Source organism: Prionailurus viverrinus, chromosome C2 (assembly GCF_022837055.1).
Source record: "Prionailurus viverrinus isolate Anna chromosome C2, UM_Priviv_1.0, whole genome shotgun sequence".
Classification (NCBI taxonomy): Eukaryota; Metazoa; Chordata; class Mammalia; order Carnivora; family Felidae; genus Prionailurus; species Prionailurus viverrinus.
The window spans coordinates 104,838,192-104,860,577 of NC_062569.1; positions in this window are offsets into that span (position 1 = coordinate 104,838,192).

Consider the following 22,386-nt stretch of genomic DNA (forward strand, 5'->3'; position numbering starts at 1 on the left):
TACTGGACAAAAATCAGTTGCATTTTCACGACAAAAATTCATGAGTTAGGGACACCTGGCTGGCTCAGTCGCCCGAGTCCATACCCTTGATCTGAGGCTTACGAGTTCGAGCCCCACATTGGCCACAGAGCTTACAAAAGAAAGAAGAAAGAAAGAAAGAAAGAAAGGTAAAAAAAAAAAAGAAAAAAGAAAAGAAAAGAAAGAAAAGAAAAGAAAAGAAGAGAAATGAAATGAAATTCACAAGTTAAATTATAACTTCATATAAGTTCATAGAGCCTGGTACTAATCAATAGTAAATAAGAAGTCACACAAGAGTACATTCCCCTAGAGAATGAATACTCTGTGGGCTCCAATTAGATAAAGCTCCAGTATGATATTGAAGGTCATGCAGGTATCTTTTTGCTTTATTTTCAGGTTTGGGATAATTTTCCCAACAGGACTTAGGGTAAATTACCTCTCTCTCTGAACTGCAATGGCTTTATTTGAAAATCAAGAGTAAGGATATCTACATTTCAGATTGCTGAACGATTTAAATGAAATTATATATCTAAAGCACACCCCACAATACCTCCATAAGTGACAATTCCCTTTTCTACATGGATTCTTTTTATTCCATGTTAACTGACATTTTACCAATCAGATCTCTTTCAATTGGCACTTCCACATATTACCAAAATAATGATAATTGATGGTTATGATGATGACCCCGAAATCTTCACAGCCTTCTGTGTCATTACAGTTAAAATTATGTGTTCAGCATAGTATTAATGTTAAGTGTAATTTATTATATTCTACTTTTTAAAAAAACGTCATTATCCCTGGACCTTGACTCAGTTAAAACAAAATTTCCAGTTAACCAAAACCATATTTTCCAGATTATTAAGCTTATAAGAAAACTCTAACAAGTGTTTTTACCTGGAACACCAGTTTGAATCCAGAAGTGCCCATCTTAAGTGGTAGATTTAAACAAATGTCCTCTAAATTTTCTTCCAACTCAAAGATTTTATAGTAAGTGGAAAAGGATACCTAAGAAAAAATAATACATAGAAAGGAGAAAGTGCATACATTTTAGGCCTCAGAAAAAACACAATTGTATACTAAAAATAATAACTGTGGGAGTAGTGTTTTTATTTCTTTAAAAACATGTCATTATGGACAATTTCAAACATATAGAAAATAATAAAACACTCAGATACCCACTACCCAAATTTAACACAGTTTAACACAAACATTTTACTCTTTTGTCATGTCACCTTGAGATTTAAAAAAAAAAAAGATACAGCTAAATCCCTCTTCTCATCCTCTAGTCTCTCCCTTTGCCCACTTTCTACACCCCAAAGATAATCATATCCTGAAGTTGATCTATATCCTATGGCAATGTGCATCCATAACAATATACAGCATTGTTTTGTGAGATTTGAGACTTTACTCAAGTGGTATCATACGTTATGTGTCATTTTGCAACTTCTCTTTTTTTCACTCAACACTAGGTTTTTTTTTAACTTTATCTGTATAGATCTATCAAGACCTACTCTATTTTGTATTCCAAAATGTAATTATCCTACAATTTGTTGAACTATTTCTTTACTGAGCTATTATCTCCAATTTTTTGCTGGAACAACTCTGCAAAAGCTATCTTTGTAAGTACAAAGAATTTCCTGGACTATGAGGAATGTACACCTTCTACCTTCCTAGACATTGCCACATTGCCCTCTAACGTGATTATACTGATTTCTATGTCTCATAGCATGAATATTTTCATACAATTATAGACATTTGACTGTCCTTTTCAATGAAGTGACTTCATAATCTGTGCCTATGTTTCTATTGAATTGTTTCTTTTTCATATTCATTTGTAAGTGTGCATGTGTGTGTGTGTGTGTGTGTGTGTGTAAAATCCTTTGATGGTTATATGTATTAAAATTTTTTTTTCTATTATTCATTTGTATTTTTAATTTTTTATGATAGGAAGTATATTTTCTCCTTACATAGATGACCCTTTTCTGGCAGTATCTATTGATAGCTTATCTTTTTCTCATAATGCTACCTCAGTCATGAACATCTCAAATATACGTGGTCTGACAATGGGTTCTTGGTTTGTCCCAATGGTCTATTTGTCAATACTATGCTGCTTTAATTGCTATAGTTCTATAGAACACCTGCGGATATAGTTGTGTGGGTCTTTCCTCCTTATTCTTTTTCAAACTTGCTTTGACTAATCCTGGCCTTTTCTCTTCCACATGAATTTTAGAATCAGGTTGCCAAGTTCTATGAAAAATCCCATTAGTTCATTGGTTTTGAGGAAACCTCAATTACAAAGCTAGATTTCATCCTAAGAAAGTTCATTTGTATGATAAGTATGTTAAGAAGAATGAGCCCTGGGCTAAAATTTGGGGTAGAATATCTAACTATATAAGAGCGTTTGGACAAGCCCATTTATAACTCCGGGCTTCAGTGTCCCCATCTGTAGAAGAGTCTGGCCCATGATCATACGATAGCATACCAAGACCAATACCACTCAGAAACTAATTCCTAAAATAGCCGCATCAGCATCACCTGGGAGCTTATTAGAATTGCAATTAGACTCAAAATCTCTGGGGCCTGGGTGGCTCAGTTGGTTAAGCCTCCGACTTCCGCTCGGGTCATGATCTCCCAGTTGGTGAGTTTGAGATCCGCATAGGGCCTCTGTGCTGACAGGTCACAGCCTGGAACCTGTTTCAGATTCTGTGTCTCCCTCTCTCTCTCTCTGCCCCTGTCCCACTCATACTCTTCTCCCTCTCTCTCTCTCTCAAAAATAAACATTAAAAAAATTAAAAAAAAAAAAAAAGAATCAGAATCTCTAAGGATGGAGCCCAGGAATCTATGTTTAACAAGTATCTCAGGTGATTCTTATGTATGGTGTGATGGTTAATTTTGTGTCTCAACTTGGTTAGGCCACAGTAGCCAGATATCTGGTCAAACAGTATTTTAGATGTTTCTCTACACGAATTTTTTAGATGAGATTAACATTTAAATACATAAACTTTGAGTAAAGCAGATTATGCTTCATAATGTGAATGGGACGTGTCCAATCACTTGGAAGCCTTAATAGAAAAAAGACTGATTTTCCCCTAGGAACAAGGAGTTCTACCAGCAGACCATCTTTGGACTCAAACTGCAACTCTTCCATGGGACTCCAATCTGCCAGCCCACCCTGCAGATTTTGGACTTGCCAAACCTCCATAATTACACGAGTCAATTCCTTAAAATAACTCTCAGATGGATAGATAGATAGATATAGATCCATGTATATATTGTATATTATTTATATTTATATTTCTTTCTCTTACTGGTGCTGTTTCTCTGGAAAACCCAGACTAATATACATGGTAAAGTCTGAGAAGCTCACCCTCCAGAGCACCTAGCATAACCCCATCCTTTTATGTATGATTTGTCCAGGTTTACCCATTTGTGAAGAGCTGTGTCTACAATGTAGGTCACAGGACACCCAGTTTGATGTGTTTTCTGCTGTGCTGTGCTGGTTAAGGAAAACACACTGTAAAGAAAATAAACTGAGTGGGTGAGTTAAGGAGAGCAGACATTTTATTTTCACAATGAATTAATGTGAGTTCCACTTAAATAAGGAGCTCACCTGGTAATTCATTTATAAAATTTCTACCTGCTTGACAGAAAAAGCAGCAGCAGAGAACTGAAAGAGTGGGCCCAGATACCATTTAAAGCTGAATCATAAATGAAAATAAAGTATCTCTGAAATAAAAATGAAAGACAAGATAAGCTTCTTTTAGTAAAATATTTTATTACCCTCCACAATTTAAAACGTGTACAAGTGTAGGAGCGCCTGGGTGTCTCAGTTGATTAAGCGTCTGACTTCAGCTCAGGTCATGATCTCGTGGTTTGTGGGTCCGAGCCCTGCTTCGGGCTTTGTGCTGACAGCTCAGAGCCTGCAACCTGCTGCGGATTCTGTGTCTCCCTCTCTCTCTGCCCTCCCCTGCTCATGCTCTCTCTCTGTCTCTCAAAAATAAATAAATGTTAAAAAAAAAATTTTTTTTTAATTAAGAAAAAACATGCACAAGTATAAAAGTGGGGCCACAGACATAAGTGTAGACATAAGCTCTGTATGCTCACCACTTGGGCCTGGAAAGCATTTTGTGGGCAAAATTAACCAGTCAGGCCCTGGCGGTGTGAGAAATCCATATCCCAATAAGGGGGAATGAGTAAACGCAGCTCTAAACTTCATCCACTTCCTAGTAACATACCCTGATGTAGGGAGAACAGCACAAAAGGATCTAGGGTTAGATCATTGGAAAAATTTCCATAGCGTAAGCACTTTGAATAATGGAAAGTACTCTGCATGACCTGAATCTAAATTCCTACCCAGCAAGCCAATGACCTTGGGATCCCAGGTCGAACACTTTATGTTTCTAAATGTACGAACCTATTGCTATCAGAGAGATTTTGCTGACTTGCGCTCAATAATGGATCAGGCCTTAGTGAGTAATCAGTGGATTGAGAAAAAAGTAAATAAAAAAGCGTCTTTCCAACCAGCAGATCTGTTTTCTTCCTGTGTGAAGCACAAAACACACAAAATCATCACTACTTCCAACGACTGGAAGAGTTTACAGAAAGTGAAAACTAATCCTCTCATGTGGAATATAAGCCTGGGCACACAGACATTTATAACCCTTTATCTCAACTGAAAAGTCTTTGGTGCTTTCAAATGGCTCTGGGTTGTCTGAGGCTGACCTGGGACCTTGTTAGAAATTTAGCATCTCCTCTGGCATCACTCTTGCTAGGGTGGAGAGCCCACACTGAGGCAATGGGGGAGGCCCCTGGAACACTGCATGAATATTTATAAGAGAAAATGTATTAATAGAGCTTAAAGAATGTCTATCCCCAACCCTCCAAGAGACAAAAGAAATGTCCAAGGGAGATAGCTGACTAGAATTTTTTAAGCCACTGATATTTTAAAATCTATTATTTTTAAATGGCACCTCTCCTCTCGGCATCTGAATGGGGAATTTCAAACACACACTACCCATTCCCTGCCTTTATCAGCTGTCCTCCCAGGGACTCTGTTGAGAAACTTTCTTTTGAGTTTATCAGACCTGATTCTCTACAGAGAAGCCAGCAAAGCCGGTATGTTTCAGAAATGCATATGCTGTCATTAAAATAGCTGTCCGTTCTCCCAGAGTACCTCCCATAAAAGCATTTTAATTCTCTAACCAAAATGTAGTTCAGCCTTTATTCCGCAAAGCCAATTTGTTTATGTTTCCAAGTTCAATCACAATCTATTTGTAAAACCTATTTAGAATCAGAGTCACATAGCCAGAAATGATCATGCTCTAATTTCCTTATTAGAGAGATTCTTGTTGCAGCTGGCAGCTTGATTTGACTGCTCCCAGGGTCTGGAGCGACATGTTCTTAACCTCGTTTCCCGATTTTGTTCTTCATTCCTTTTGTTTTCTTTCCCCTCAAAATACAAATATCAAGCCAGAAAGGAACAAATCCCAACTCTGTTGCTTAGACGGAGGTGAAATAAGAGACTGCCACCTTTTTACCTGTCAAGACATGAACAAGATTGGGCTACACATAATATCTGTAGGAGAGAAAGGAAGGAAATGTTCACAAAACACAGCATGACAAGAAAGATGCTTTAGGATTTGGGTAAAAGGTTGATTATTTCAAAGGACTCGGGATGCTATTTTCTGGATAATTGAATCGGAATTAAAGCAGAAAGCCTTTGTAGCATTTGAGAAATCTACTTTTTCTTGCAAAATTTTCTTTACAAGATAGGTGACTCAATCTTCTTGACATAGCAAGATACATCTTTTCAAGGTAATTTAACAGTTCTCTAACAATGCGGTGTCCTGAAGCGTCTCTGTGTCTGTATCAGTTGGTGAAATCTTACCCATCCTTTAAAGTCTGGTTCAAATGTTATTTTGTGAAGCTTTCCCCAATGTCTCAATATTTTCTTAATGCAACCTAGTCATTTGTTATGTACAGTATTACAGATTTCACTAGTCTAAGCAGAGGATGCTATGAAAACCACAAAGATGCTCCCATCTTGCTTGTAATGGTGGTTAAAATAATGTCATATCACAAGGTGCACCCTGTGATAGATTATCAATTGCCCAGAGACCTTGCCTTCCTTCCATGTCTCTCAAATTAAACTAGACTGAGAAGCAACACAGTCTACTAATAACTAAGTGTCAAATAAATATGTGAAACTTGTCACACAGCGCTAAGCTTGTTTTCCAAGAGTCTGGGGTACAGAGAATCAGGCAAAATGACATGTTCCAGATCTTTGAATTGGACAATTCAACCAATAATACGAATATATTCAGCCAAAAAAAGATGAGATCTTACCATTTGCAATGAAATGGATGGAACTAGAGGGTATTATACTAAGTGAAATAAGTTGAACAAAGAAAGACAAATACCATGTGATTTTACTTACATGTGACATATATAAAACAAACAAACAAACAAACAAAAAACAGAACAGACCTGTAAATACAGACAAGAAACTGATGGATGCCAGAGGGGAAGGGTTTGGGGGGTTGGGCAAAATGAGTGAAAGAAAGTGGGAGACAGGTTTCCACTTTCTGAATGAATAAGTCCCAGAGATGAAAGGTACAGCACAGGGAATACTGTCAATGGTATTGTAGTAGTGTTGTGTGTGACAGATGGTGGCTACACTTACGGTGAGCATAGCATTGTATAGAGTTGTTGAACCACCATGTTAGCCCTGAAACCAATATAACATTGTGTGTCAACTCTAAAAAAAAAAAAAAAAAAAAAGATGCTAATTGCTTACCTAATATTCATTCATTCCTCCCTTTTTTCTCACCAACTAAACCTTGAATGTATTAATTTTTTTGAAGGTGTATGTGTCCAATTTAAAACAACTTTCCAGACTCCCAGCAGTTAGGAATGGCCCTATGATCCAGTTGTGGCCAAGGAGATTAAAGAGGAATGCACTGAGTACAACTCACAGGAACTTTTCAGAGGCAATTTCAGCTGGTGTGCTTTTGGCCCTTTAACTTTGATGTTCTTTTCCCCTTCTTTTTTTATTTTATTTTATTTTTTAATGTTTATTTACAAGAGAGAGAGAGAGAGAGTGAGCAGGTGAGGGGCAGAGAGAAAGAGGGAGACACAGAATCTGAAGCAGGCTCCAGGCTCTGAGCTGTCAGCAAGGAGCCTGACATGGGGCTCGAACTCATGAACTGAACTGTGAGATCATGACCTGAGTGAAAGTCAGATGCTTAACCAACTGAGCCACCCAGGTGCCCCTCCCTTTCTTCTTGCTTAAGACCTAGACTTAGTGTCTGGTAATACAGCAGCCATTATGTAATCTTAAGGATGATGAAATAGTAAGATTTAAAGAATCTGGACCCTTGATGATGTTGCTGGTTCATGTTAGTCTTGGATGCCAACTCAGATCTGCTCTGGCATGAGACAGTAAACTCCTTTCCTGTCTACATGACCTTTTGTCAGGCGTCATTACTTGTAGGTGGGAACAATCCTGACAGATATGCCTTTCTTTTTTTTAATGTTTATTTATTTATATTGAGAGAGACAGTGTGTGAGAGTGGGGGTGTTAGTGGGGGATGAGCAGAAAGAGAGAGAGGGAGAGAATCCCAAGCAGGCTTCGCACTGTCAGTGCAGAGCCCAATGCGGGGCTTAAACCCCCAAATTGTGAGATCATGACATGAGTCGAAATTGAGTCATATGCTTAACCAACTGAGCCACCCAGGTGCCTCCAGATATGTCCTTCTTAACCAATGGAGAGGCCCAAAGTAAACTTGCCTGGGACTTACTTGTCCAAACACACAACTCCTACAGCTCGAATATCAGTTGCCCCCACCATCTCCCCTTATGATAACGCTTGACAGTCATTTCAGAAAACCTGGCAGCCCACATCAATGAAATTCCCAGAGATTATCAAGCCCTCTTGTTTTTAGCCAATTTTTGTATTGCCAAATAAAATATTTTTACTTGCTAAATCTAGTAACCCTACCATTTTTTGGGGAAACTGTCTAAAATGTTTTACAAGCTTTCCAAATATCTTGAACACTTTGTAATCTTAATATTTTCTGCATGTTTCTGTGATTACTACATTCTGCTTTCTATACAATGCTCTTTGTTAATGTTTACTCATGTGTTTCCTCTATATTCAATGGTTCCAGTATGCTAAGTTTATGTTTGTAAGTGCATGCAAACACACACATACACACATTTTCTCCCTCTTGCCAGTTGGGAGTGTTTTACTGACAGAATGGCCACCTATGATATCTTGGCCTTGCCTATCCAATTTACTCTTTAACACCTGCTTTTAATGTGACTATGCTAGGATTTTGTCTAAAGTAAAAGTAAACAACTTTAAATAATGATTTAAAGGATGAAGCTATCAATAAAAATGGTGGACTTTGTGGTATTTATTTTCACATAAATGTTTCTGGCCTCCTGGTTCTTGACTGTGTTTGGTTGCAATACCTGTATATTCAAATGATGTCTCAATAAGAGAGGTGCTGCTGTGTAATATTGTCTCTTTAAACACTTGCCCATTCTGTGTGTGTATACATGCATGGGCATCCCTGCATAGGGATGCTCACACACACGTGCACGTGTGCACACACGTGCATACACACACTTAGTTGTCACTTGAGAGCTTTTATGCCCTGAAAGTCTATTTATCTGAACGTCATCTGTGCTAGTGTTTAAGTTCCTTGATGGCCTAGATGACAGCGAATAATTTTATTGAATACTTTTGACACACAGCATTACTCATCAGCTGGGCTTGATCAGTGCTCTCTGTTGGTGTCAATTCTCTGTATATTCTTGCTTCTCAAGCAAGGACTGGCAGCAAAAGCATAGCCAGGTTGCTTAGGAGAAAAGCAGAGTCGAAAATCCTTCCCCAGACCTACCAAATCAAAATCCACATTTTTAACCAGACCCCAGATGAGTCCTATGCACATAGAAGTTTGAGGAGCACTGATACAGAGCAGGGGTTCTCAGACTTTAGTGCATCAGAGTCACCTGGAGTGCGCACTGAAATACCAGTTTCTGGGCCCCACTTCTGGAATTTCAGATTCAGTAGTTTGGGGCGAGGTCTGAGAATCTGCATGTCTAACAAGTACCTGCTGGTGTTTGGAGACCAAGGCCAAGTCTTTTTGAGAACCACTGCTCTCAAGGAAGCTAAATGGCAAAACTGTCAAAATGCAACGGCTTAATAATCAGAAAGTTGCATTTTAGCTTTTATTCTTCAAGTATCTAGCTGTGTGACCTTGAGAAGGTTGTTTTACTGTCTCTCTTTTTCTCATCGGTAAATAAGATGATTTGAGGATCAGCTCAAGCACAGAACTTGTCTTCTTGGCATCTGTTTACACGTCTGGTCTCCCCTGTACATTGTCAGCTCCTTGAAACCAGGAACCACATTTTAATTATTGTTGTATCCCCAGGGAGACCATAGAAGTCTCTCAGCTGAATGAGTGAATAAATGAGCAAATAAAGAAATGAATCCAAGATAGGAGGTACAAGTTGTAAAAGCATTTTTAAAATGAAAGATATTATTATTGTTGTATATGGTACCTAGTTTTTTAAGATTGGTGATTAAACTACTATCATGTCAAGGACACTAATAGTAATAATAATAATAATCATAGCAGCAACAACTAACATTCATATGTTAGATGCAAAAACTAATAATTTTTTTGAATTTATTTTGAGAGAAACAGAGACAGTGCAAGTGCGGGAGGGGCAGAGAGAGAAGAAGAGAGAGAATCCCAAGCAGGCTCCACACTGTCAGCGGAGAGCCCGATGCAGGGCTCAAACCCACAGAACCGTGAGATCACAACCTGAGCCGAAACCAAGAGTTGGATTCTTAACTGACTGAGCCACCCACGCGCCCCACAAAAACTGATAATTGAGAAAGAAGACATACCCAAGATATTGAATCCAGTAGGCATGAAACCATAAGATACCAGGAGGCATGATTTGATATGTCTAGGGAGATGAGGATTGGAGCAATTAAACTAGACTCAAGGCACTGGGTGTTGTATGGAAACCAATTTGACAATAAATTTCATATATTTAAAAAAAATAAATAAATAAGTAAATAAAACAAACCTCAAAAAAAAAAAAATAAACTAGACTCAAGGACAACCAAAAATGGTACCAAACTTGTAGACAACATCTACTTTAAGGGTGGTACCACTGCTTGGGTGAGTCAGAGGATTTCTGGGAAAAGACTCTGCAATTTCATGCTTAGCAATTTAGCTTTCTTTGTGACAGCATTGCAAGGGTGATCGGTGATGGGAGTGGCAAGTCGAATTTATATCTCCCTACATCCCAGTTCCTTGTATGACCTCAAAGCTCCAAGCCAGGTCTACGCCCCAACTCTCATTCCACAGGTCCTGGGAACTGCAAGGGACTCAACCTGGCTTAGAATCCTTCAGTTCCTAGTGAACAAGGTGCATGGGGTGTGACACCAGGAATGTTTCCAACTTCTTTGTTACCTTAGAAACTGTAAAGGTTTCCCTGTAGGCCAGAGCCTTACCACGTCTGATTGCAACAAAAGCAAGAAGCAAATGTTCCTGCCTGTGCCAAGAGAATAATGCTCATAGAAAGAAAGATTGGATCAACAGCTCTATATGTACAAAGAGCAGTTGAATGTGATCAGGGACCAGCATATCATTTTATTAAGAGAGAGTAGATACCCTTGGTACTTGAGAACTCAAATTTGTTTCCTCAAGAAGTTTTCATTTTCCTCTGCTGTGCACATCTGTCACCTACTTGCTTGCATTGATTTTTTTTTTTTTTTAAGGAAAAAAATGCAGCATACAACTCGTCTACAATGTGGCGGGATTTAATTAATGTTTGGGAAGTATTTTGAGCTTCTTTGATGAAAGATGTTGGCTGCCACTCGTGTTCTTACTGCACAATTTTCCTGGTGGTTGTTAAGGTTTTAAAGTGAAATAAAAATTCAATGGGATCTGAAACACTGCTGATGGGTGAGTTTTTATTCAGTAAGTTAAAGAAAATAACACATTAGAATCACCTAAGCATACGAGAGTGTACCTGCAGCGTTGCTAAACTGTAACCCAATATATCTGCAGAAGGAAGAAAAAAAAAGATAACAAAACCCAGAAAGTGGGTATTAGCTTTCTACCAATAGATAATTGTAATGCCACTGTGGGTTCCTGAAAGATACACCAATACAATTGCCAGGAGTCAGTATACCTGATCTTTTAGGCAAGTTACTTGCAAAAGTTGAATATGGCCACTATTTGAATGAGATCAACAAGGAACAGAACATTTAAACGGAGCCAAATGTGGGTATAGCAGGCATCAACATCCATGTATTTGTGTATGCAAATTAGTTTAAACATTTGATAGCCTTCAAATTATTGTGAATGGCTTTTCCTTCTCTCTGATGACATGGAAATATCCTACCCTCCAAGCCCTCACACTTCCCTGAGCACCGCTTAGGCTCCCTTACTGGAAACACAAATCTAACAAGTTTAGTTAGCTGGTTGCTGAACCCATGGCTTATTCCCAGCCAGAAATTAGATAAAGGAGTGGGGCTGCTACAGAAGGCACCCTGGTATCACCAAAGAGTGACATAGATGTTCTTGCCAAAGATTTCATTCAGCAGGCAATTCAGTCTCAGTGCTCACCGTCTTCAGTATCTGTCCAGGTTGGTTAGATGGCTGGCCCGTCAGTCAGCAATTCGGTAACACCTTATTATCTGCCTGTGTCCTGTGTGGCGCTGTCCCGTCATTCCAATGAAATTCCCATCTTCCTGGATATATGTCCTGTTGACACACTGGCTGGGCAGGACCCAAGGACCCATCCCACCACAGCTTAGCGTAAGTGATGCATGGTCTGAACGCTCCCAAGTACCGAGAGCCATCGCCGAGCAGCCATTTGCCCAGGATCTGTTGGGTTTGGGTCTGAGCCCTGCAGTTCAGCACACTGATCTGGGTTCAAGTCCTCCTTTCCTAGCTGACATGCATTAAATAACCCCAGCCATTTACTCATTCTTCCAGAGTCTCAGTTTCCTCAACAGTAAAATGCACATTATAATGGGGCCTAACTCAAAGGGCTCTTAAGAGGATGGCATGAGACAACACGGGAAGGCACTCAGGTTTGATACAGGTTGATATAGGAGACACGTAGAACTAGAAGGGGCTTTGACAGTCAACTTATCCTAATACCTCATTTTTTAAAATGAGTTCCAGAGAGAGAAGTGTCACAGACAAATGTTGGCAGAATAGGAAATTAGATGAAAGAAAAGAAAAACAATTGCATATCTAGTCTATGCCAGAAACCTCACATCTACTATCATTATTAATCCTCAAAAAGTTCTCTGAGGTGGTGTTATCATTTTCTTTCTTTCTTTCTTTCTTTTTTTTAATGGAAGAAGAAAGCTCAGAGAGGTTCTGTGAAGTGGTCAAACACCACACAGCAGGTGCATGCTGGAGCTGAAAGGCAAACTCGTGCACTTGAGTCCAAAGTCCACACCCATGCCTCTCTACTGTTTTGTCTCCATGTAGAAGGCAGGACTCCTATTTTTAGGTAACCTACTTGATACTGGGTATAAAATCCTTAAAACTAATCATAACACACCCGAGCTATTATTACTGAGGGAGATTTAGTTGTATCCTAGAGGTGCTTAATGGGACGGTCCCTTTTTAGCTGAAATCTGAATATCAACATGTTTCTTCCTAACAAAGGCAGAGAAAGGTGGCTGTTTTCACATTCTGCCTTCATGTGGCAGAGAATTCTAATAGAGGAGAGGAACACAGACAGGGCATGGAGGGCATAGTCTGAGCAGACAGAGCCACGGTGCCAGGTAAACAATCCCAGAGAGAGGCCTGTCTTGGCAGTCGGAGGTGGGGATACTGCAGCAGGTACTGGAAGAGCCCATGTCTGTAGAAATCAACAGACAAAGGCTGTATTCAAAGGGAAACCTGAGGAATGACACCGGCAGAGATGGAAAAAATCTGCAGGTAGTAACAGGCCCCAGTAAAAGCCACCGCCATACCAGCACCGCCACATAGTGAGAACCTGAAGAACCTGAAAGCAGAGGTGTCCTGGCCATGCGGAGGCAGTGACTATTCCCTTCGTCATGGAAGGAACTGGAAATTTTCCCTGGTTCCCCATGGATCTTTTGCAGAGGCAGTTGTAGTTAATCACGTGGGATCTGAGATCAGACTGCTTGGTGTGAATCCCGGCTTCTTCGCAGCTTGCCAACTGTGTGACCTTGAGCAAGTTGCCTAACCTGTCTGTGTAGCTCAGCTTCCTCATTTATAAAATGGGTTGAAAAGCTGTACCCACATCATAGGATTATTGGGAGGATTAAATAAGTAAATTTGCACATGGATGGTAGTTGGAATAATTGGGGGCACCTAGTAAGAGCTCAGTAAACTGTAGATGTGATTATAACTTCAGGGTTTGCTCAGATGATGAGATAGGATTTACGTCTGGCATCCAGTAAATACTGGATGAAGGTTCACTGTTATTTTATACTTGCATATATTTAACATTCACAAGCTTGGTAGGCATTAAATGGTTGGATTAACCCAACCAGTATGGTTGTAAATAGATATCTGGTCTGGGTAAACCCTACCTGACCTATGGCCGCCAAGATTCTAGCAAAAGAGCAGATAACTGGGAAAGTGCCACTTCCCCACCCCCTCCGCCCACCGTGCAGAAGGCTGCTCCAAAAACAGATTTCTGTGTGGTGCCTACAATGTCATCCACTGATATCAGATTATGGTGCAGTTTCTTTTTCTGAAGACATTGGCAGTAAAAGGACACCAACCACAAAGCAGGATTCAGATTCTCTTCCAAGCAATCATATGTATTAACGGTTATCATAGTATGTATATGGCACCAGATGCCCTCCCGTGAACCTTTTCCAAAATTCTCCCAGAGAAAGCTCTGACCTGCTGCTTTATTGCAGAGAGCTGCGGAGGTGGGGGGGGGGGGGCGCTAATAATACAAACAATAGGCACTTTATTATAAAGGATCATAGCTGATCTTAATGGGCAAAAGCTGAGAAAAGTGAGATTCGTGAAAAGCAGCAGGAAATTATACTGACCATCTTTGCACCACTCAATTGAGATTCAGAATGAGGTTCACCCAAAGGCCACCTTCCGACTGGTGATTTACATGGTATGAGTTAAGTAATAAAGCAGCCATGGAGGAAAACTTACTTAAAAAAAAATTGCTTCCTCTGCTGCCTGACTGGCGGGTGGAGAATGAAGCAAGACCATCTACAGAGAAAGCAGAGAATGGGGGATGCATGTGGAGGTGGTCAGGACAGAGAATCAGGTTAGGATGGCTTCCCCTCTAACCAAGAGGTTTTGAAATTATCCAGAAAGAAAAGAAGACCTGGAATCCTGAGGTCCATAAAAAATAAAGCAATACGCAGCTTTGTGACAAATAAGACAGCCAGCAGAAAATATGCTGTTTCTGGCCAGCTCTTCAAACCTACTGAATCATCTGCCCAAAGGCAAAGCATTTGTGATACTAAATAACCCAGTCTTAAAATGTCCAGTGTGAAATTTGTTTTTTTCTTAAAAGAAGTAGCTTTGTATTCTCAGGCTGTGTTTGTGTGCCCATGCAGTCTGGACATTTTGAGAGACATGACCAGTCAAGGCAATTGAACCACATCAAGTAAGAAGTCTCCTTGGTGTGATAGCATGTTGAATTTCAGCTACACTCTCCTCTCAGGACCCTCAACTGAGTAAAGACAGCAGTGTGGCTGACCAGCCGACCAGGCAGCCAGTCAGGTGGTTTGTCATTCGGTCAGGCTATCTACAACGCCCTCTGGAAGATTCTACAGGGTACAGTTGGGAACGAGTGGAAACCTGGTTTAAAGAGGTTACCAGATGACCAGCCTAGAGCCACTCAACCCCCAACACAGAGAACTTGAGAGCTGTGCGTCTTTAGTTTAACATGACTATTAGCCACTTTGATTCCTCCTGGCAGGAAGAGTAGAAGTGAAATTTGTGCAAATCTTCCTTTTGATGTAATGAAGCATTCCATAAACTGAAAATCTTAAGACCCAATTATAAAGGCCAAATTGCTATTTTACTTACTAAGATAAAAAGCTACGGTCTCAGTCATTTGCTTTTTGTAATTTCCCTTATCTCATGGATTCCTCACAATAAGTCCATGAGGAAAGTATTCGTTCTGGTCACGGATCTATCTGTTAGTTGCAGTAACACAGACTCAATTCAGCTCAAACAAAACAAAACAAAACAAAACAAAACAAAAAAAAACAGGGAGGAATGAAGGTTGGGGATTATTGCAAGGTTAAGGTACAGTCTCACTGGATCTAAGAAAAACTGAACAATCAGGCTTCAGGACAGAAGAGACAAAACTGAGGTAGTTCCGGGAACTGTCACTCTCTACTCCCACCCCTCTCTTGAATCAGTGTCCACCATGGTCTGAACATTTGCAGTATGATTGGGGTACAAAGATAACCCATTATCAGGAACTAAAGTGAGGTGGCCATTGCCAGAGAAAAGGATTTGAGCAAAGCTTACCTCACAAACAATTCTAGTATAGCATTACTATCTCCATTCACCACATAAGGAAACTGAGGCATAGGAAGGTTAGAAGGGCTTAATCTTACAGTTAGCAAGGAGCTCTAGGCCTCCTGAGAGAATGGGTGTTGCATTCAGACAGATCTATGTTGAAATCCTCTAGCTCACTTGCTGCTGGATCCTGGGCAGGTTTAATCTCTTCACACTTCAATTTTTTCACCATCAAAGTGGGCTCATGTCAAAGGTTTGTTTTTAAGGTTAAATTAGATGAGATGATCCATTTAACTCATCTAATTTGGTGCCTGGAATACAACAGCATGCAAAAAACAACAATAGTCCTTCTCTCACCTGTGAAACCACATCCTAAGCTGCATCACAGTTGACCATGGAATGTAACTGATCTTTTGCTCTTCCTCCTCCAGTGCATGTGCTGCCACTCCCGGAGACTGCCAGCTCCTTAGACCATGTCTCCTCTCTCTCGCACCCCTCCCTGGGCTGGCTGAGCACTTTGGCAGTCTCTCCAAATTCCTGTGGAATTAAACTGGCTGAATGCGTTCCACATGTCCCTCTCTTCCCTGCAAATCCATTAAGGACCACACCCCATCTTTACATTTCATTGTGTCTTCCTCAGGCTATCAGCTTCTCTGGGGCGCCAACATGGTTTTTTCTCTTTTTCCTTCTGTCTCTCTTTCATGGAGCTCCACCTGGAGGTCAGTGGCTTCGGTTTGTTATGAAGACAAATTTATTGCAGAAGAAAAATGGCCTCCAGGCGAGGAGGCTATTCAACTTCAGATGACTCCAGATAAAAAGAAGGAATCCTGAATTGTACTTCTTGAGTACAATATCATGGGATTTCTTTGTTGGGGGTGGGGGAGGGGGAGAGCAGGGAGGGAGGATGACACACTATTGTCATCTCACAAACTTCTTCTCCCAGTTACATGCAAAGTCTGGATGTCAACAAGGAGCTCAAGTATCTCCTAGACAAAGTGCTAACTTTGAAGAGAGATATCCATCCCATAGGATGCATAAAAGATAGAAACAGGAACTTGCATTTGACACATACTATCTTGTGTCTGCACTTTACATACAGTACTTCATTTCCCCAGCAACCTTGCAAGGTTGGGGATATTATTCCAATTTTACAGATAAGGAACACTGAATAATAACCCTAAGCTATGCAATTAGTAAAGGATGTGCTGGAACCCAGCAAGGGGGCTGCTGCAGAGAAGATATCAGGTCAGTCTTGCTTCCAAAAACCATTCATTTCCTTCTTTGATGTTTTAGGCAACTCACCTTGACCACCACTAACTGAGAGAGAAGACTGGTACCCAAGGGGACTGGCTGAGCAGAGCAGAAAGAAGGAATAGAGTTGTTTTGGAACAAAGCCACTAGTTGACCATCACTGGAAAAGAAAGATTTGCACCACTAGTTTGGAGCCGTTGAAAGACCATCATCAGCACGTGGGCATTTGGGCCAGACTGAACCAAACCCTATCCGTTATTATACATCCTTGAGCAGGTTACTTAACCTTGCTAAGTCTCAAGTTTCCTCACTTGTTAAAAAGAAGAACGATAGTGGTGCCTACCTCATACAACTTACTGTAAAGAGTAAATGCAAAAGCTTGCATAAAGTGTTCCTTGCTTAGGAAAAGGCCTGTATATAGCAAGTACTCAAAAAATGTTAGCTATTATTGGGGTCCCTGGGTGGCTCAGTGGGTTAAGCGTCCAACCTCGGCTCAGGTCATGATCTTATTGTTTGTGAGTTCGAGCCCTGCATCGGGCTGTGTGCTGACAGCTCAGAGCCTGGAGCCTGCTTCGGATTCTGTGTCTCCCTCTATCTCTACCCCTCCCCGGCTTGTGTTCTGCCTCTTTCTCTCAAAAATGAACAAACATTAAAAAAAATTTTTTTTTAATGTTAGCTATTATCAATAGTGGACAATTTTAAATAAATGAGGATTACTTTGTCACAGAAATTGCTACCAGGATGATAAATAAGATGTCCTTCCTTAATGAAGAGATGTGATTCATTTACAAATAGCACACATTTGCATGTAGACAATAATGTGATAATATCATTAAATGCAGTTTGTTCCTCTAACAAGTTTGAAGGTACTACTTCCCATTGATGCTGAGCCCCACCCCCTTGTTTACATTGTTAAATTGCTTAGCAACCCCTCTTCTAGTCTTAAGTAGAGATAAAACAGTGCAATCAAGAAAAGGACAGGGGTCCCTGGTTGGCTTAGTTGGAAGAACATGTGACTCTTGATCTTGTGGTCATGAGTTTGAGCCCCATGTTGGGTGTAGACATAAAAATCATATTTATTTTAAAGTACTTTCTCATGATTTTGACTTTTTGTGATTTTGGATGATTCTTCATAGCTCTTGTGTAAGGTGAGGGCTGACCACAGTAGCTGGGTGTGTTGGTGGAAGGGTGAGAATCATCTTGGGAAGAGACGGGTCTCTGTGCTCTTGGTTGCAGATTTCCATCTCATCAATAATTCTTCACTTTCTCTTCCCTGCCTTTCAAATCTTGTTAGCTCAACAATGAGAGAGAAAAGAAAGGTGGTAGTGATAAACTCTGCTTACATAGAAAAAGACAGAAACATTTACATCGTGTGTTTTCAAAGGGCACCAACCCAGTCTTTGTCTGTTACTGTATTGAGCAGAGAAATTCATGAGCCTATGACACCTTGAAATCCCATCAGTATCAATATCCCTGTGCCAAGGGTAACATTCTCAGCTTTTTGATAGCAGCCTTTCCTATCCTTCACATTACCACACTGTGTGCCTCATCTGTAACCTCTTCTAGAAAGGCTCTTATCATTGGTACTTCATTCTAATTTATGTTTTCAAACAAGGGAGGAAAAAAAAAGAGAGAAGCATGTATTCAATTTTATGATTGACTTATAAAACCTCAGGTAAGTTTTCTAACATGAATTTTTGAGGGCTGATCACTTGGACTGCTACAGCCAAGACTCCAAAATTGCTCTCCATTTCAGGTGGAGTCCTTTCCATGCTATATTGTCTTTCTGCCTGTCTCTTTCTCTCCTCCCTCCTCTTGAATACTGGACTTGGGATCAGGAAACCCTCCGCCTCCAGATTTACCTCGGATCTAGTTTCTAGCCTCATTAGTTTGGGGCCTTGAATAAATCACTTTACCATTCTGAACATCTATGTTTCTAAATGTCCAATGAGATTGCTGTATCACGTAAATGCCAAAGTCCTCCTCACCTCGAAAATTTCTAACCATTCATTTATCAGAGGACTTTCACTTTTGGACAGAATGTAAAGATCCCAGTAAGCTAACAGCAATACTATAGCAAGAAGGAAAAAGAAATAAGTACATTGAAGACATCATTAAAAACACTGAAGAGTGATGGATGCAAAGAAATTAGACTGAAATTCCTAAGGAGTTTATAATCACCAGCTGCTGGCTTCCCAAGAAGCATTTGCCCACTGTGGGTATAGGCTGAAGGCTGGATTTGGGCCATGCAGGCCTCTACTGGGAAAATAGGAACACAGCAGAACTATTGGTGAAATGGGAATGAAGTAATGTATTTGGTATAGGATTGAAGTAATGGATTAGAAAACAGAGAAGTGCCAAATATAAGATCCATTCCCTTAAGGATGGTGGGGAAAGCTTATGTGGGCTAACCCAGAAAGGGAGAATAAGTTTTTTTATAATCTGCAGTGTTTAGGAGACAAAGTCCCACTAGAAATAAGAGTTTTTGATGAATGGATAACAGTTCTTCCCTTTAAACCATTTGCCAGATTTTGAACCTATATGAAATGGGAGTCTCCAAATCTCTGCAGGCTCCTAACCTCTGAAGAGCAGAACTATTAGAGTTAAGGATACAAGGAGTTTCTAGGCTCCCCATTGAAAGCCCAAAGATGCCCTTTGCAGAGAACAGGGACCAACTGGAGGGCAAATGGTTTATCTACCAAGATTTACTCAGAGCTGCAACCCAGCCTCACACCCAGCTCAATCCCTACCTGTCTGACTACCAAAGGAAGGGAAGAGTCCTTGATGGTACAGGATTTCATCTGAGCATTCTGGGATTTTTTTTGTTTTGTTTTGTTCTGGATTATTTTTGATACCCAGTTTCTATGATACAATTCAAAATTACTAACATGAGAAATGAACGGAAGATGTGATTGATAATCAAGAGGAAAAAATCAAATAATAGAAGCATACCCACAGATAATTCAAGTGTGGTAATTAGCAGAAAAGGATTTTAAAATCATTAAGATTTTTATATGAAAAAATAGAGGAGAAATGAAATAAAAGATTAAGAATTTCAACAGAGAATTGAAATTGTTAAAAAAATCAAATAGGATGGGAGGGTGGGTGATGGGTATTGAGGAGGGCACCTTTTGGGATGAGCACTGGGTGTTGTATGGAAACCAATTTGACAATAAATTTCATTAAAAAATTAAAAAATCAAATAGGTATTCTAAAACTGAAAAAAATACAACAATATATTATTTAAATTGAACAATTAATTGGGTAAGTGTAATAGTACATATACCACAGATTTTTTAATTCAAAGACAAGATCATTTTTTAAAAACAGTAACTCAAGTTGAAACACAAAAGTGAGGGAAAAAAGTAAAAAGAACAGAATAAAGTATAAGAGACATATGATACACAGTAAAAAAAAAAAAATCCAATATACATATAATTGAAGTCCCAGAAGGCGAGGAGAAGGGGACTGGAAAAGAGCAATTGTTATAGAGATAACAACTGAGAATTTTCTGAAATTTATCAACGATATCCACTCCACTCACAAATTCAAGGAAGGGAAACAGGGAACACTAAGAAGAATAAAAACAATGAAAACCACATTTAGGGACATCATATTCAAAGTGCTGGGAAGTAAAGACTAAGAAAAAAATCTGAAAAGAACCAAAGGAAAAAGAGACACATTCCGTTCAATGTCACAAAGAGACTGATGGCTGACTTTTCAATAGAAACTATGGAGGGGTCCCTGGGTGGCTCAGTTGGTTAGGTTTAGCGTCTGACTTCAGCTCAGGTCATGATCTTCCAGTTCATGAGTTCAAGCCCCGCATCAGGTTCTGTGCTGACAGTTCAGAGCCTGAAGCCTGCTTCAGATTCCGTGTCTTCATCTCTCTCTCTGACCCTCCTCTGCTCCCTCTCTCTCTCTCAAAAATAAATAAACATTAATAATAATAATAATAAAAACATAGAAACTATGGAAGCCAGAAGATAATGCTTTAACATCATTAGACCTGAAAGAAAAATGCAACACCGAATAAAATTATATCCAGTGAAAATGTACTTCAAAAGTTAAGCCCAAAATAAAGATATTTTCCAACAAAGTAACTTTGAGTTTGGCTCTGGAAGCACCATAAGATTTACTAAAAGAAAAATTTCAGGCCAAAGGAAAAGAATCCTGGATGGAAATAGTAAACTATGGGAAGAAATGAGGAGCACTATAAAGAATAAATATGTGTACAAGATTTTTTTTAATATCAACTTTTTAAAAGAAAAATAAGAAAAGATTATTGAGAATATAATGTAGGAGTCAAATGTTAGCTAGTGTCACAAAGAACCAGAAGATCTAAATGAGATTAAACTATTGTAAGTTTCTTGAGTTACTTGTGAAATGGCAAAAATGCTAACCTACAAGATATATTGGGAAGCTAGGAAGGCACAATAATTTTCTAGGAAAAAAGACATAAGAAAATGAAGAATGTATAATAAGAAACTACTAGAGGAGAAACATGGAAAATAAATACTTCAAAAGAAGGTAAAAAAAAAGGCATAAAAGAACAAAGTATAAATGGGAAAAATAGAAAAAATAACAAGTAGAAATAATTAAATAACTATGTCAGTAATTTTATACACACATGGACTAAACACTCCAATCAAAAAGGAAAGATAAAATGGATTTTTTTAAAACACAAGACTCAATTATAGGCCCTTTATAATAAATATATTTTAAAGTTTAATATATTTATCTGGGAGGAGTAAGGCAAGGGCTTTGAAGATTAAGTGCCCTGGGTTTGAATTCTAGCATCTAATTATAAACTGTTTGAACATAGGTAAGTTACATAACTTCTCTGAGCCTCAGTTCCCTTATCTATAATAAAAGAGCAATAATACTTATCTGAAAGGGTTTTTGTGGGAATGAAATAAAGTTAATGAGAAAAACCAGAACAGGCTAGAAAAGCCTCAATTAGTAATAGGTATTACTGTTACTGTCATCACCACCACCAATGATCCCAGTTTCTCTTAGGGAGGAGCTGTAATATTGTGGTTAATAGCTTGGGTGCTGGAATCACACTGGTTGGCTTTTAATTCCAGCACTGCCATTTATTAGCCACGTGACCTTGAATAAGTACTTAAACTCCTACACCTTGTTTTTCTCACCTATAGAATGGGTACCTCTCAGAATTGTGAATACAAAAATGAGATCATCTATTAAGACACTTAACACATTGCCTGGAACATGAGTGCTCTCTACACAGCAGCTGGAGTGACCATTAAAACATAAATCAGATAACGTCAATCACTTGCTCAAAAGCTTTTCGTGTCTTCCCACTGCACACAGAGTAAAAGCCAAAGCTTTACAATCACCTACCAGGTCCACGAAGATCCATTACCTTTTCTTAACTCACCTACTAGCTACCCCCTCGTTTATGCCACTTACTTTACACACCTGTCTCCTTGCGCTCCCTCAAATTAATCAGGTACGCTACCTTCTCAGGGCTATTGTACCGACAGAGTCCTCCTCCTGGAGAGTTCTTCCCTCTGCAATCTCCATCCCACCCCTCAGATCAGCATGGCTTGCTCCTTTACCATTT